The 14,493-nt window shown below is 41.3% G+C and overlaps 1 long non-coding RNA gene and 1 pseudogene across 1 annotated transcript; one reads left to right on the top strand and one right to left on the bottom strand.

Annotated features, from left to right (window-relative positions):
- The first annotated feature begins 3,978 nt into the window (after window positions 1–3,978).
- Window positions 3,979–6,100, top strand: LOC132874872 (uncharacterized). Its single transcript, XR_009651714.1, has 3 exons — window positions 3,979–4,190; window positions 4,274–4,429; window positions 4,511–6,100. It is a non-coding gene; the product is annotated as an uncharacterized LOC132874872 (long non-coding RNA).
- LOC132874871 (protein S100-B-like) lies at window positions 6,033–8,031 on the bottom strand (annotated as a pseudogene).
- Between the last annotated feature and the right edge of the window lie 6,462 nt (window positions 8,032–14,493).

The following is a 14,493-nucleotide window of genomic DNA, read 5'->3' as shown; positions in this document are numbered from 1 at the left end:
TATGTTGTGAGTTCTATCCTTCTGGGAGCTAAATGTTCCCAGGATACTCATATTTTCAGGTTTCTACATTCCTTTGACCCGATGTTTTGCTGGTCCTCTGTTTCCAGGTTCCTGTGCTTCCAAAATTCAATGTTCCAGGGATCTAACGTTACTGGGAGCCATATGTTCCTAAGCACCATATTTTCTCAGTGTTCTGTATTCCTGGAGTCCTGTTTGCAGGATCCATGGTTCCCAGTTCTGTAGGGCAGATGACCTCCATATTCATGGACTTCTATATTCCCAGAGTCGCATATTTGCAGGTTCCAGTGTTCCGGGGACCCCATGTTTCCAGTGATCCTGTGTTCCCAGTCTCTCTCACACACACACACACACACACACACACAGACAGCTAAGCCTCAGTTTCAACAGTGAAAGTGCCACCTGGGTTTCTTTATTTTTCTGAGAGAGAGAGAGAGAGAGAGAGAGAGAGAGAGAGAGAACGTCAAAGGAACAAGGACTCAGTGGGGAATGTGTTCTATCTGTCTACTGCTCACTTTATCATTATAGGTGTGTGTGTGTGTGTGTGTGTGTGTGTGTGTGTGTGTGTGTGTGTGTGTGTGTGTGTGTATTGTGTGTGTGTGTGTTGTGGACATGTCAGAGAGAAACAGTCACCCTGGAGAGTTTCATGACTAGACAAACTTTCATTTTGTGTGTGTGTGTGTGTGTGTGTGTGTGTGTGTGTGTGTGTGTGTGTGTGAGAGAGAGAGAGAGAGAGAGAGAGAGAGAGAGAGAGAGAAGATAAACTGCAACATTTTGCTGCATGAAAATTTTTTTTGTTTTAGGTCAAGGTGATGAAGGTCTCACACACACACACACACACACACACACACTGGCTGTCGCCCTCTGATGACCACTTACCTCTGTGCGGTGTGCCAAATAAGAGCACTAGGGTAGTGCACTCGATGGGATTGTGTTACTGCCCTCGGCGACACAAAAACAATAACAGCTAAAAGGTCGGGTTATAAATAAACAACGTCAAAATGTTTAAGGAACAGATTTATAATCCTGTCACTTCTGTGTGTGTGTGTGTGTGTGTGTGTGTGTGTGTGTGTGTGTGTGTGTGTGTGAACCATAGTATATGTAGTGCACTACGGCTCATATTCCAGGCTGAAGCACTATTCTGAAGTTATGTAAAAATTACACACATGATATAAATAAACTGTAAAATGTGTGCTGGATCAAGTGCTATTCTACGTGCTGCTGAAAAATGAGTGTGGAAGCAATTTTGTTAAAGTAAACCAATGATTAATGTGATCATTACTATTGGGACTGTTCATGCAGCAATACAGTGGAAATTAAAAGTCTACACACCCCTGTTAAAATGGCAGGTTTTTGAAAATTATTTCCAGAACATTACCATGGAACACTATGGAGACCAACGTCAACGAGTGGAGGAAATGGAACACTACAGTGACATCACAAAGAACAGGACATCCCTCCAAAACTGACAAAAGGATAAGAAGAAACTTATTCGGGAAGCTGCTGAGAGACCTCGAGTAACATAAAAGGAGGCATGTGACAGAAATTTCTTGTATTCTTCACATCTCTGGGGTAGGGTGGCTTGACAAAAAGTCCTTTCTCACAAAAACCATCCAATCCTGCCTAAATCACCCCAAAATCACATGGCCAGAGCTGTTCAGGTCTGATGAGACCAAGGTCAAACTACTTTGCATAATTCTAAAAGATATGTTTGATGCAAAAACAAGACAGCTTTTCACCCAATGAACCCCATTCATACCCACGGTGAAGCATGGTGGCGGCAGCATCATGCTACAGAGCTGCTGCCACCATGCTTCATGCTTCATGCTTCATGGAGAGCTCCGAACACCAATTTATTTTGGAGAAGAAGCTGCAGGCCTCTGTTGAAAAGCTGAAGATGAAAAATTTCGCCTTCCTGCACAATAACGACCCAAATCACAAATCCAAGTCGACAAAGGAACATCTTCAGAAGAAGAGAAGATGATCAAGGTTTTGGATTGGCCCTATCAGAGCCCAGATGTAAATCTTATCAAAAACCTATGGAATGACATGAAGAGGGCTGTGTCCAGAAGATCCCCTCGCTATCTGATAGATCTGGAACATTTCTGTAAGGAAGAGTGGAATAAAATTACCAAATGAAGATGAGTGAAGCTGGTAGAGTCTTACATATAAAACTTATGTTACTGATGTACAAAGTGTGTATACTTATGCAACCACGTTATTGTATGTTTTAAGATTTTTCTTTTTTTTCAGAAAAGGTTTCAATTTGCTTTTTGCCTGAATGTTATTGGTTGCTGCATCACATTAAAAGTGAAGCTGAAGGTGTGAACTTCACACAGGTGATTTTAATATTCTGAATGTGGAGCTCAGAAAATCCAGTCCTTCTTCAAGTACACTACAGGAGACCTCTACACTCTGTTCAGGGCACTACAGGGCCAAAAGCTATCCATTTGAGACGCTGCATGCCTCACTCTCAAAACTGACATAACACTGCCCCCTACAGGTCACTACAGCATAGTGTAGCATTATACAACAACAACATGAGGCTGAATATTAAATCCATCTCTCTGGCTGACTTCAACAATCCTGATAGAAACTGATCCCTAAAGTGATGGGCGGAGAGAGAGAGAGACAGACAGACAGACAGAGACAGACAGACAGAGACAGACAGAGAAAGAGAGAGAGAGAGACAGACAGACAGAAAGAGAGAGAGAGATAGACAGAGAGACACACAGAGAGGGAGAGAGACAGACTGACAGACAGATGTATTGAAATCGATTTTATTTTCGGTTACAAGCTTCCATTAGAAATGAGAGCGGAACACAGCAGGCCCTGTATGTTTCCTGCTCAGTGAGTGTGTTAATGTCAGGACCAGGAGCAGCTCAGGGTTACAAGCGGACATTCAGTGAATTCAGTCTCCCACAGAACCATTAAAATAATAACTCAGTTTAACATTTTGGTTGAATTTAATTCTGATTACGTAACAATGTGATTTGTCAAAAGCTTTTATTTTATTTATTAAGTGCCACTGAAAGACCACAACTCCCTCACACTGGAGTGTTTTATCTCAGTGAGCTGTGTGTTATGTTTCATTTTATGGAAAACTGGGAATAAGTGTCCCAGTTGTGGCGAGACGCACTGAGTTAAAGGTGGGGTACGAGATTCTTTTCAGGAGTATTTTTTACCATATTGCTTGAAAAGCTCCTCACACCCATGTTGCAAGCAGTACAATAGAAGGTTTGACCCAAAAACGAAATATTTTAATCCAGTCTACAGTGTAAAATAAAGGAAAAACACCATCCAATCATATCGAGGTACCACCTCAAAATGATTGGATACTGACACGTCAATCAGACTGATGCCTGCGACCCCAAACCTCCCTCCCACCCCCCAACCCCCGCCCCTACCCTTGCACGTACAGTATGCGCAGGGACCATCTACCATTCAAAGCAACGGATAGATAGCCTACCATACTAGCCCATTTTATCTAGATACTGGCCTACATTAATTACATAACACTATGGCAGAACAGATGCACACAACTGGTCAAAAATGAAAATCTGTATTCGAAAAGGCAACTACCAGGAAACTTTATGAAGAAGGACGAGTCAAGACCAGAGTGAACATTGGCGCAGTGGTCGACCGCTGGCGGCGACTCAAACAACAAAAAGGACTTCAAACCGATGCAATGGTGGCCCTGTTTCTACTCGATAGGTAAGATAACATTATGTATTTATTACATTTTCAGATAGGACAGTGTTGTCGTTTTAACAAGTGTACACCCTGGCAGCGAGAGCATAACCGATGATACAGACCACAATGTAGGTTTTGCTAAGTTAGCATGAGGGGTGGAGACACGGGGGGTGGGAGCATGACGAGGGCGGGCTTGTTTCTTTTCAAAATATGGCTTGCGGGAACCGTTATTCCAAAATCTCGTACTCCACCTTTAAGTGCTCCTTAGCAATTGGGGCAGCCTTAACCAATGGCGTGCGTCGCCAGCCTATTTATGGTAGAGTGATTTTGAACTCTGGAGGCACAACGACCCATCCCCCCCGCTGTTTCCTGTCACTCCTTCCTGTTTATCTGTGGCTGTGCTCCCACCGCTTGGCTTTGTCCACTTTTTGTTAGCAGTGCACTTTCCTGCGACGTGATTTTTTGTCTGCCGGTGACTGGTATGTATGCTTGTTCGAGCATGCTATTACTTTTGTTTACCTTGCTCAATTCAATGCTGATCCGCTTTTGGTCGCTTTTTTAGTGTATCCACCGTTTGGCTTTCCTCCGGTCTTGCTCAGCTGTGCATTTTGTGTGCGGTGATTTCCGAACATTCTCTTGGCGTCTGTTACTAAGTGCAGATGACCCATGGAATTCTGTGAGCCTCGCTGGGACTAGGCGAGAAGTTTTTGATCGCTTGGTATGTGCCCCTCCCCTTGTATTCCTACTACTCTGAGTTTATTAAGCGTGGCGTTAATTGAGTATTTTGCGTGTTCTTTAGGTGTTGCCGGTTTTGGTCCGGGTTTGCTGCTGTTCTTGCCAACGCGTTTCTACCGAGTGCTGCTTTCACTGATTGGTGCAGCTGCCTGTGAAACCACCAACCACCACAGCATTTTAACATTAGTTTTAACCTTTGTAGCGTGTGTGTGACTGCTTGTGTGTCTGATCATCATTCATCTATAATCAGTGTGCGTGTATATGTGCTTGGAGTGTGGCGTGAGGGATATTTTCTTTTCTGTTAAATTGGGTATTTTTGTTTATTTGCTTTAGCCCTGCTCAGGTACCACCAGCTGGCAGGAGGCCCTTTTTCTATAGCTGCGGATAGCCAGTGGGCTATCTTATTGGGCCTGATTTATGTTAATGCTTTTTCTTTATTGCTTATCTGTTTATTTGGTTTAATGCTTGCGAGAGCTTACTTTATGTGAACTTGTGTGTGGCTAGCAACCACATCTGTCAACTTTTTTTGCCGTGGCAAGCAGCCTTTTGTTGCCAGCTGTATGCCAGTACTGGTGGGAGGCCATTGCAAGCTGTGGATCATCAGTGGTCCACATAGTTCCCCTCCCTTAGTTTACATCGTGTGTGGTTGTTTTAATTGGTTAGTTTGTTGTGATCAAGCTGTATGTTATTTCTTTGTTTGATTTTCTCTCCTCATACCTCCTCTCTGTTTATTTATTTTTCAGGTGCTGAGTGCCCAAGGTGGGGTGGCAGCTGATCCCCTAGGTGGTGGTGTTCCCCCATTTTCCGTGTGTGTGTTCACGTGTGCCTGTGTGGAATTCTCCTTTTGTTGTGCTTTTGATTTATTTCGATTTGGTTTGCAGTGAGTGTGACACGTGTGCTTGCATGGTGTGCCTCCTTGGATCCCTCCTCCGTCTCCTGGTATCTTGCCCCCTGCTGGTAGGCCTCAACCCTGTTAATATTGATTTCTCCCTTAAGGCCAATTTATGCTGACAACCCAGTCCTCGCAGATGGCGTTGCAGATGGCGTCTGCGAAGCCCCCCCTTTGCAGACGCTCTGCGTGCACCTCCCAAAAATTGTGACCACTGCAGACAGCCTCACAGACAGCGTCGCAGACAAGAGGGCTCTGATTGGTCCACTCTACATCCGCTGTACACGCACTTCCGCTTCCCTACTTTCCCAGTTTGGTTTGTTTTCAGGACTGCCATTTTTAAAACACGAGCAAAGATGGAGCAGCACGAAGAGCGGTTGATCGAGGAAGTACGTACATCTATACGACTCCAGTTCTAGTCATTATAAGTAACCGGAGGATAAACACTCCACTAACCACACCCACCAACTACTCCTAGCGATTTCGCAACTTCGCGCTCCCTTGCGTTGTGGCGGTGAATAACATTGCGCACGCCTATTACTCCTCGCTCAACGATAAATTACAACTGTCTCCGAAAAGCTATCTGCGAAAGCCTTGTCGCAAGAGCATGCAGAGGCCCTTACCCTTGCCCCACATACGGTACACGTCAGTCAAACCTTCGGATTGTGAGTGTGAATGAAAGTGATTGTTTGTGAAGTAAAGGAAAGAACTTTTATTTTTGTAAACATTGTAATAAAATAAAATAACCTTTTTGTATTTTCATAACTTTGGTCTCTGGTGTCTTTAGTCAAACGAACCTTGCGTGTCAACATTGTGAAGTGTTTTCTGGTTACTGTAATATTCCTGGGGTGAAAGTCCCCTGGTGGCGTAGTCAGTAATTGCTCTTCTGCTTAAGGTCAAATTTAGTCAACACGTGCTTTTCTGCACAAAGGCCACACAGTCATTACATTCATTTTGTTTTATTTTCATAGAGATAGATAAAGGTGAGGAAATATGGTTAGGTATCAGATATAGCTAGCTAAAAAAGGATAATAGCAACAATTCATAGGAAAGTCTCCTTACATTTGATTTGAAAAACCAGTATAAGGCATTCAAAACCAGTCAAACCCAATCAGTATAAACGAATTAAAACTAGCAAGACAAGTCGAATCCAGTCAGAGCTCAATATATTCAGCTCTGTGTAGAAGCCAGTTTAATAGTGTTAAAACCAGGAATAATCAGCAAATCCCCAACAAAACAGAAATAATAATAAATGTAAGTTATGGATTGTGATTCTATGCTGTTACACTGACAGTAAAATCTGGTTTAGTTTCCAGCGGTCAGTTCCTCTGTCCTCTCCGGCTCATTCATTCTTATGGCGCTTGATGAACTCGCTCAAGCCGGCCACTCTGGCGATGAAGCTCATGAACTCCTGGAAGTCACACTCGGCGTTTTTCGTCGGTGTCGAGCTCCTTCATCAGAGAATCAAATGCAGCTGGGTTCTTTACAGCCTAGAGAGAGCGAGAGAGAGAGAGGTGGGGTGAAGACAGACAGTCAGAAAAACAGAGAGAGAGAGAGACAGACAGACAGAGACAGTCAGAGACACTCAGAGAAAGAGAGAGGCAGACAGCAAGAGACAGACAGCAATGGAGACAGACAGAGAGACAGACAAACGGAGACAGGCAAGTGATTTTGACTGTAGTTATTGCAGCTAATGTCGAGTTTCTTATTAACGTGTTTAATGATGGTGATTTTGTCCGTATCTGGTTTATAACGGTACAGAACGGAATATTATTTATTAAACATTTGGTGACTGACCCCTTGAAAATGGTTCCTCCAGGAACGATGACGTTTCAGTTGTCAAGACAACGGAAAAACTAAAATACAAAAACAGAAAGATACGTCACAATGCTCTTGTGCACAAAACAAAATGCTCTTGTATTTGTATTTTAGTTTTTCCGTTGTCTTGACAACTGAAACGTCATGGTTCCTGGAGGAACCATTTTCAAGGGGTCAGTCACCAAAGGGTTAAAACATTCAAACTCACTGCTGAACTCCAGACTGAAAAAAAAAACAAAACAGGAAAGCCCCGCCCCCTAACTAAGTCTGTCTTTATGCTAAAGAGGCAGAGCTGAGCTGTTCCTTTACAAATATCCTTTATTTTTAAAAGCTAAGTGTGTGTGTGTGTGTGTGTGTGTGTGTGTGTGTGTACCGCTACGAATTTGGGCAGCTCCTTTGTGATCAGCTCCTTCAGCTCGCTCTTCGTCAGTGTGTATTTGTCTCCCTCTTCCTTCGAGTATTTGTGGAAGATGTGAATGATGGTGTGCAGGCAGTTATCCAACTCCGTCATTGTTACACACTTACACACACACACACACACACACACACACACACACACACACACACACATCAAAAACATTGTGTTTAAAATGCAATAAAATACATCAGTGTAATAAAGTCATAAAACTATCTGTGTATGGGTGCCACCTGGGTCTCTTATATTTCCAGAAGAGAGAGAGAGAGAGAGACAAAACGTCAAAGGAACAAGGGCTCAGTGGGGAATGTGTTCTATCTGACCTGTAATGATAAAGTGAGCATACTTGCCAACGCCCAATTAAAGAATTAAAAGCGGTAGATAGGTTGCGCGGCGCAGTTGCACCCTTCTAGCACGGGCGCAGATAGAGGGGGGGACGGGGGGGGGATTCGTCCCACCCAGATTTAAATTCGCCTCGTTCGGTCCCCCCCACTTATAGGGAGGAAAAAACGTCTATGCTGTCTTTCTTTGCATAAGGCAAACCTCACGGAAAAATCAAAAGACTAATTACCATTCGGTTTATTGAGGTGCACAGCAGTACATACATAGTTGCAACTGCGCAGACTGCACGGGTTGCGAGCTCGAGCTTGGTTGCTATGGTTACCCACAACAAGTTTGACAGGCATATCGGGGACAGCGCCTCCTAGTTCAGGACCCCAACACGGCATGATGAAGGGTGCCAAAAGGCAGAAAACGATTGCATCGTTTTTTCAAAAAAAAAAACGGTTGTAAGTAAACTGTGCCTTACTTTATCATATCACCTTGCAATTTTTTGATAGTCTGTTCAAAGTAATGTCGTAGTGAAAGTAAAATCGTACGGAGTAGAGATGCCTTTCTGGTAGCCTCCTTCTTTCGGTGGTAGCCTGTAGATACAGTGCTCAGAGGGCAGTTTTAATGTTTAATCTGGCGTTCCCTGCCATAATTTCAGTGAGCATATTGTTTCATAAGGAAACTTTGCGAAGAGTTGTTGACTGACTGCCGCTCACGCAACACACAGGCATAGTTAGAAAGTCAGGATGCACTGGTTTACACTTTACACACACACACGTAGCCCAGCCTCTCGCTATGGTTAACAGTTGGAACTTAGCGGTTTTAAAACTAGTTTTGCAGTTTTGCAATTTCTGTGCGTGATGATAATGTGTAAACTTTGGATTTCCATAGGCTATGTTAAAATGTTATCATTGTCCTGGCCTGCAGGTAGTTCCTGGTGATGGCAGTGAGGGAGGTGAAATAACATGTATACACACTACCGTTCAAAAGTTTGGGGTCACCCAGACAATTTAGTGTTTTCCATGAAAAGTCACACTTTTATTTACCACCATAAGTTGTAAAATGAATAGAAAATATAGTCGAGACATTTTTCTGGCCATTTTGAGCATTTAATCGACCCCACAAATGTGATGCTCCAGAAAGTCAATCTGCTCAAAGGAAGGTCAGTTTTATAGCTTCTCTAAAGAGCTCAACTGTTTTCAGCTGTGCTAACATGATTGTACAAGGGTTTTCTAATCATCCATTAGCCTTCTGAGGCAATGAGCAAACACATTGTACCATTAGAACACTGGAGTGAGAGTTGCTGGAAATGGGCCTCTATACACCTATGGAGATATTGCACCAAAAACCAGACATTTGCAGCTAGAATAGTCATTTACCACATTAGCAATGTATAGAGTGGATTTCTGATTAGTTTAAAGTGATCTTCATTGAAAAGAACAGTGCTTTTCTTTCAAAAATAAGGACATTTCAAAGTGACCCCAAACTTTTGAACGGTAGTGTGTGTATGTGTGTGTGTGTGTGTGTATATATATATATATATATATACACACACAAAATGGAATCATTTGCTGACAGCTCAGTCCCCCCCAGTTCAAAAATCCTATCTGCGCCTCTGCCTTCTAGGGAGGTTCAGTAGTGCATTCTCCTGCTTTCTGAGTGCCATATTTGAAGAAAATCGATCGGGAAATCAGACCGACATATAGACATGCTTCTCACCTTGCCTCGGTGCTTTGATGCATGAATGATCTGATGACCAAATCGACTTGCACTTGTTATAACCAATCTTTTTTTTTCTCCTTTGGAGAATTCATTATTCATGATCATCAGAGCGTGTTTTTTTTTTTTAAACTACAAATACTGGCACAATTTGTTGTAGTATGTGAGTTCATTGCTGATTGGCTAGAACCATAACAAGAACCAGTAGAATGGTGCAATAGAGCGATACAGTTTAGATTCAACATCATTATCGCTCTGTTCCATTTGCTCTCAGCTTCACATGTGACTATTTTCCGCTATATATTTGTATCCCATGTGCCGAAAACAGCTGAAGGAAGGTCAAAAGAGCAAATCCAACAGTGTTTGCTTATTTTGTCATGCAGTAGTTTTTAGATCTAAAAGCAGTAGGTGGTATCACTGTAAAAAATGTCCGTAGAATTAACAGTGAATTTATGTAAAATCATGACATAAAAAACTGTAAATACAAAAACAATGAAGCAGTGTGTAATTTACATCAATATACTGTAAAACTCCTAACCAAATACCACTGTTAATTTAACAGTAAGAATATGTTGAATTGATCTTTTTTTTTGTAGAATTTACAAATTGTTGTAGTTTAAACACAGACAAACTGTAATACTAAAACAGAATGTGATAGTTAAAATTACATCATTGCCCTGTTTTTAAAAAAAAAAAAAAAAAAAAAAGGGCTCAGTAGAGGTTCTCTGTGCTCAGTCGACTAAAGCGCCATACCATGAGTCCGGGGACCCGGGTTCGATTCCGACCCGAGGTCATTTCCCGATCTCTCCCTCCAGCTTATTTCCTGTCTCTACACTGTCTTATCCAATAAAGGTGAAAAAAGCCCCCCAAAATATCTGTCTAGTACAAGGGTTTTCGAAGTGTGGGGGAGTCAGCCCCCCCTTGGAGAGCAAATAAACAACAGCGCCCCACCCCCCCCTTACAATTTTTGTTGTTGCTATACTTAATGTTCCATTCGTATTTTTAAAAAAAGGTTGTTGTACACATTATTTTTTTCTTTTTCACATTTTAAACATCTGTGCTTTTTAAAACATCTTGTTTTACACATTTTAAACATCTCATAGCATCGTTAGCTAGCACCTCTTGGCAGACAACACACTGGCAGTGGAGCATCTTCAGATCCAGTCCATGAAAATCCAAACTTTAAATAATCGTGGTCATACTTCCTTCTTTTTCCAGTCCCCCAGGATTCCGTGGGCCTTTTTTGTGATTGTTGTGGGCTAAAATGTCTGATGTTGCGGGGGTTTTCCAAAAAATTGCGATGAAAGTTGCGGTGTTTTTTAGGTACATTTAGTTATCATTAATTGTACATGGAATCCCAGTGAAATGTACAAGTTATTCTGTAATGTTGTTTACATTTCACTGTATTTTTCTGGCAACCACAGCTGCCAATATTTTTCCGTAAAAACAACGGATTTTTTTTTACATTGTGTCAAAAGCAGGAGAATGCACTACTGAACCTCCCTAGAAGGCTGGGCGTTGGCAAGTAAAGGTGTGTGTGTGTGTGTGCTTGTGCTTAAATGTAGAAAAAAAGCTGTGAGAGATAGAGAGCAAAAAAGAACACAAGGCTTTCATACCATTAAAAAAAGAAAAAAAGATTTATTGTGTTTATGAACAGAAACATCAGTATTTGGGGTGTAATTAAGAAAAATCATTTAGAAGTTTTAAACTTCAGTTATCTTTTTTACTAACCCCTCAGTAGTAATAATAATAATAATAATAATAATAATAGTTTTAAATTATTTTATTTATATTTTCATTTTTTATTTATTTTGATTTCCAACTTTTTAAATTAAAATGTGTTATTTTAAAATTTTTCACTTCATAAACATAATGTTTATTTTATTTAATTTTGTAAATGTCTCTTAAATGAAAACATTTAAAATTCCAATTAAATGCAAAACACTAGTTTTAATAGATTTTATTTATAAAGTATTTACTGTACATTTGCAGATGTCATGTTTACTTTCTTTTTTTTATTACTTGTGCTGTTACTGACATATAAACTTGACATGAGATAAACTTTGTCAGTGTTTATTATAAGATAAAATTCTCAGAATAAAGTAGTTATTCTGAGAATATAAATAATATTACATATAATTACAAAATAATATTACATATGATTTTTCAAAACATTATTGACTTTACTTTGATATTGTATTTATTTCAGAAAATATACAAAATGATTGCTAAATGATGCACATTGTTTTCATTATACTTGGAATGAAATAATCCTTTTAGTGGTGTATTTTAATGTTTTATTTGCATTTTTCTGTACTTTTAGTATTTTATGTATTTTCTTTCTCTTCATGAAAATTGTGTGTAAGCTTTTTTCTTAGAAAGTCAAATTCCAGATAATGAAGTTGTCTCATCTCATCTCATTATCTCTAGCCGCTTTATCCTTCTACAGGGTCGCAGGCAAGCTGGAGCCTATCCCAGCTGACTACGGGCGAAAGGCGGGGTTCACCCTGGACAAGTCGCCAGATCATCACAGGGCTGACACATAGACACAGACAACCATTCACACTCACATTCACACCTACGCTCAATTTAGAGTCACCAGTTAACCTAACCTGCATGTCTTTGGACTGTGGGGGAAACCGGAGCACCCGGAGGAAACCCATGCGGACACGGGGAGAACATGCAAACTCCGCACAGAAAGGCCCTCGCCGGCCACGGGGCTCGAACCCAGGACCTTCTTGCTGTGAGGCGACAGCGCTAACCACTACACCACCGTGCCACCCCATAATGAAGTTGTGTAATAATTAATAGAAGTGCTGATTCGAGAATCTTTACACTCTGATACATAAAATGTGTGGAGAGAAAAAATAAAGAACTTACCAGAGAGAACAGCAGGACAACAGAGTGGGGTGTGTGTGAGAGAGAGAGAGAGAGAGAGAGAGAGAGAATAAATGACCAAGACAGACCAGCAAACCAGAGAGAGAGTGTTTAAATGTTGAGGCTGTGGGAGGCCATGCCTACTTGCACTGCCAATCATCTGAATACACCACACTGTAAAAAAAAAATCAGTTGTTTTTACGGAAAAATACTGGCAGCTGTGGTTGCCAGAAAAATCCTGTTAAAAATACAGTGAAATGTAAACAACATTACAGAATAACTTGTACATTTCACTGGGATTCCATGTACAATTAATGATAACTAAATGTAAATTTTACAGGTATTCAATATACAATAATCAATACATAACTGTTAATGTTACGGATATTTATTGTACAATAGACAATGATGGCTACAAGCAATGATCTACTAGACAGATATTTTTTTTTGGGGGGGGGGGGGGCATTTTTCACCTTTTTGGATAGGACAGTGTAGCAAGGGCGCAGATAGCACGGGGGACGGGGGGACATTTCCCCCTCAGATTTATAGTGACCCCCATCTGTCCCCCCCACCCACCGTCCCTACGTAAGGCGCCACACATAGGTAGAAAAGGTGAGGATTAACGTTCCGTTAGTTAGACTAACTTACACTGCAGCACAAAGTTGAAATGGCAGCAGCAGCAGCCTTGTCAGTGATCAATCCACATTTTCCCCTTCTTGAATCGGTGTAGGCTGGAGCAGATCCTTGCAGAGTTGGGAAAGCAAGGTGTTCATTTTCCACGTAATTCTCGGTTAATAACACTGCACAGCTCATCCATTTGATAGCAGCGGTGTTTCTGCTGCGACTAATGGTGCGTTCAGTTGTACTTGTAAGTTTGAAAAGCATTGAAATTCAGCATCTCCCAGCATAAACGTTGGGGTTTTCGTTTCATTTCATTAACTGGCCATTTTTTTTTCGAATTCCATGTTTCATGATGTCCCAGTTTTTAAACTGGGAAGCGCTCAGTTCTGAGGTTATGTTGCTCGGAGCTCCAAGTTCCGACTTCCAATGTAAATGTAACGCACCATCTCGACCCCGGGGTCCTCAGGGGAGCTGGGGACTTCGCCTGTCGCGGTAACCATAGTGATCATAAACAACTGTCTAATGACCGAGCTGGTGATCTTTCTGCCACATTAAGCCAGAGAAGAGGGGAAAACAAATCACAGCGTTTGTTTCGAGAACCAAAAGATGTAAATATCCTCTGCCTGTTGCCTTTCCCAGATGTGACAAATACTTGTTTTGTAATGTTGAGTAGCTAGTCTGATAATAAGAAGAAGGAATTTGGACTTACCTGAAGTAGGCTAAATGTAAAATAACAGCATTCTAGGCTGTAGGTGAATATCTTTTAATGTTGTTATTTTTGTGTATAATGTTATTTTAGTAAGCAGCAACTGTTAACTGAAATTATGAGATTCAAGATGTTAACATTGTCCTCCTGGCCTGCAGGCAATCCCTGGTGGGGTCAACAATGAAAAAACAAAAAACAATTACAGCGTTTTTTCAAAAACTGAGCAATGTTGATCAGGTAGGCCTTTGTCTACCAATGTTCATTCAGTTAGAAAACTCACAATCCGAATGTATATTGAAGCTTCAGTACACACACACACACACACACACACACATACATACATATATATATATTACATTTACACAAAATGGAATCATTTGCTGACAGCTCAGTCCCCCCAGTTCAAAAATCCTATCTGCGCCCCTGCATACACCTCAGGACTGTGCACCTTACACACAGCACATACACCTCAGGACTGTGCACCTTACACACAGCACACACACCTCAGGACTGTGCACTTTACACACAGCACATACACCTCAGGACTGTGCACCTTACACACAGCACATACACCTCAGGACTGTGCATCTTACACACAGCACATACACCTCAGGACCGTGCACCTTACATTACCTTGCAATACTTCATAATGTGTAATATTTTATCTTATAA

The sequence above is a fragment of the Neoarius graeffei genome, chromosome 27, assembly GCF_027579695.1.
Source record: "Neoarius graeffei isolate fNeoGra1 chromosome 27, fNeoGra1.pri, whole genome shotgun sequence".
NCBI lineage: Eukaryota > Metazoa > Chordata > Actinopteri > Siluriformes > Ariidae > Neoarius > Neoarius graeffei.
The sequence above is the reverse complement of the archived record's forward strand: the minus strand, read 5'-3'. Positions and strand labels throughout refer to the sequence as shown.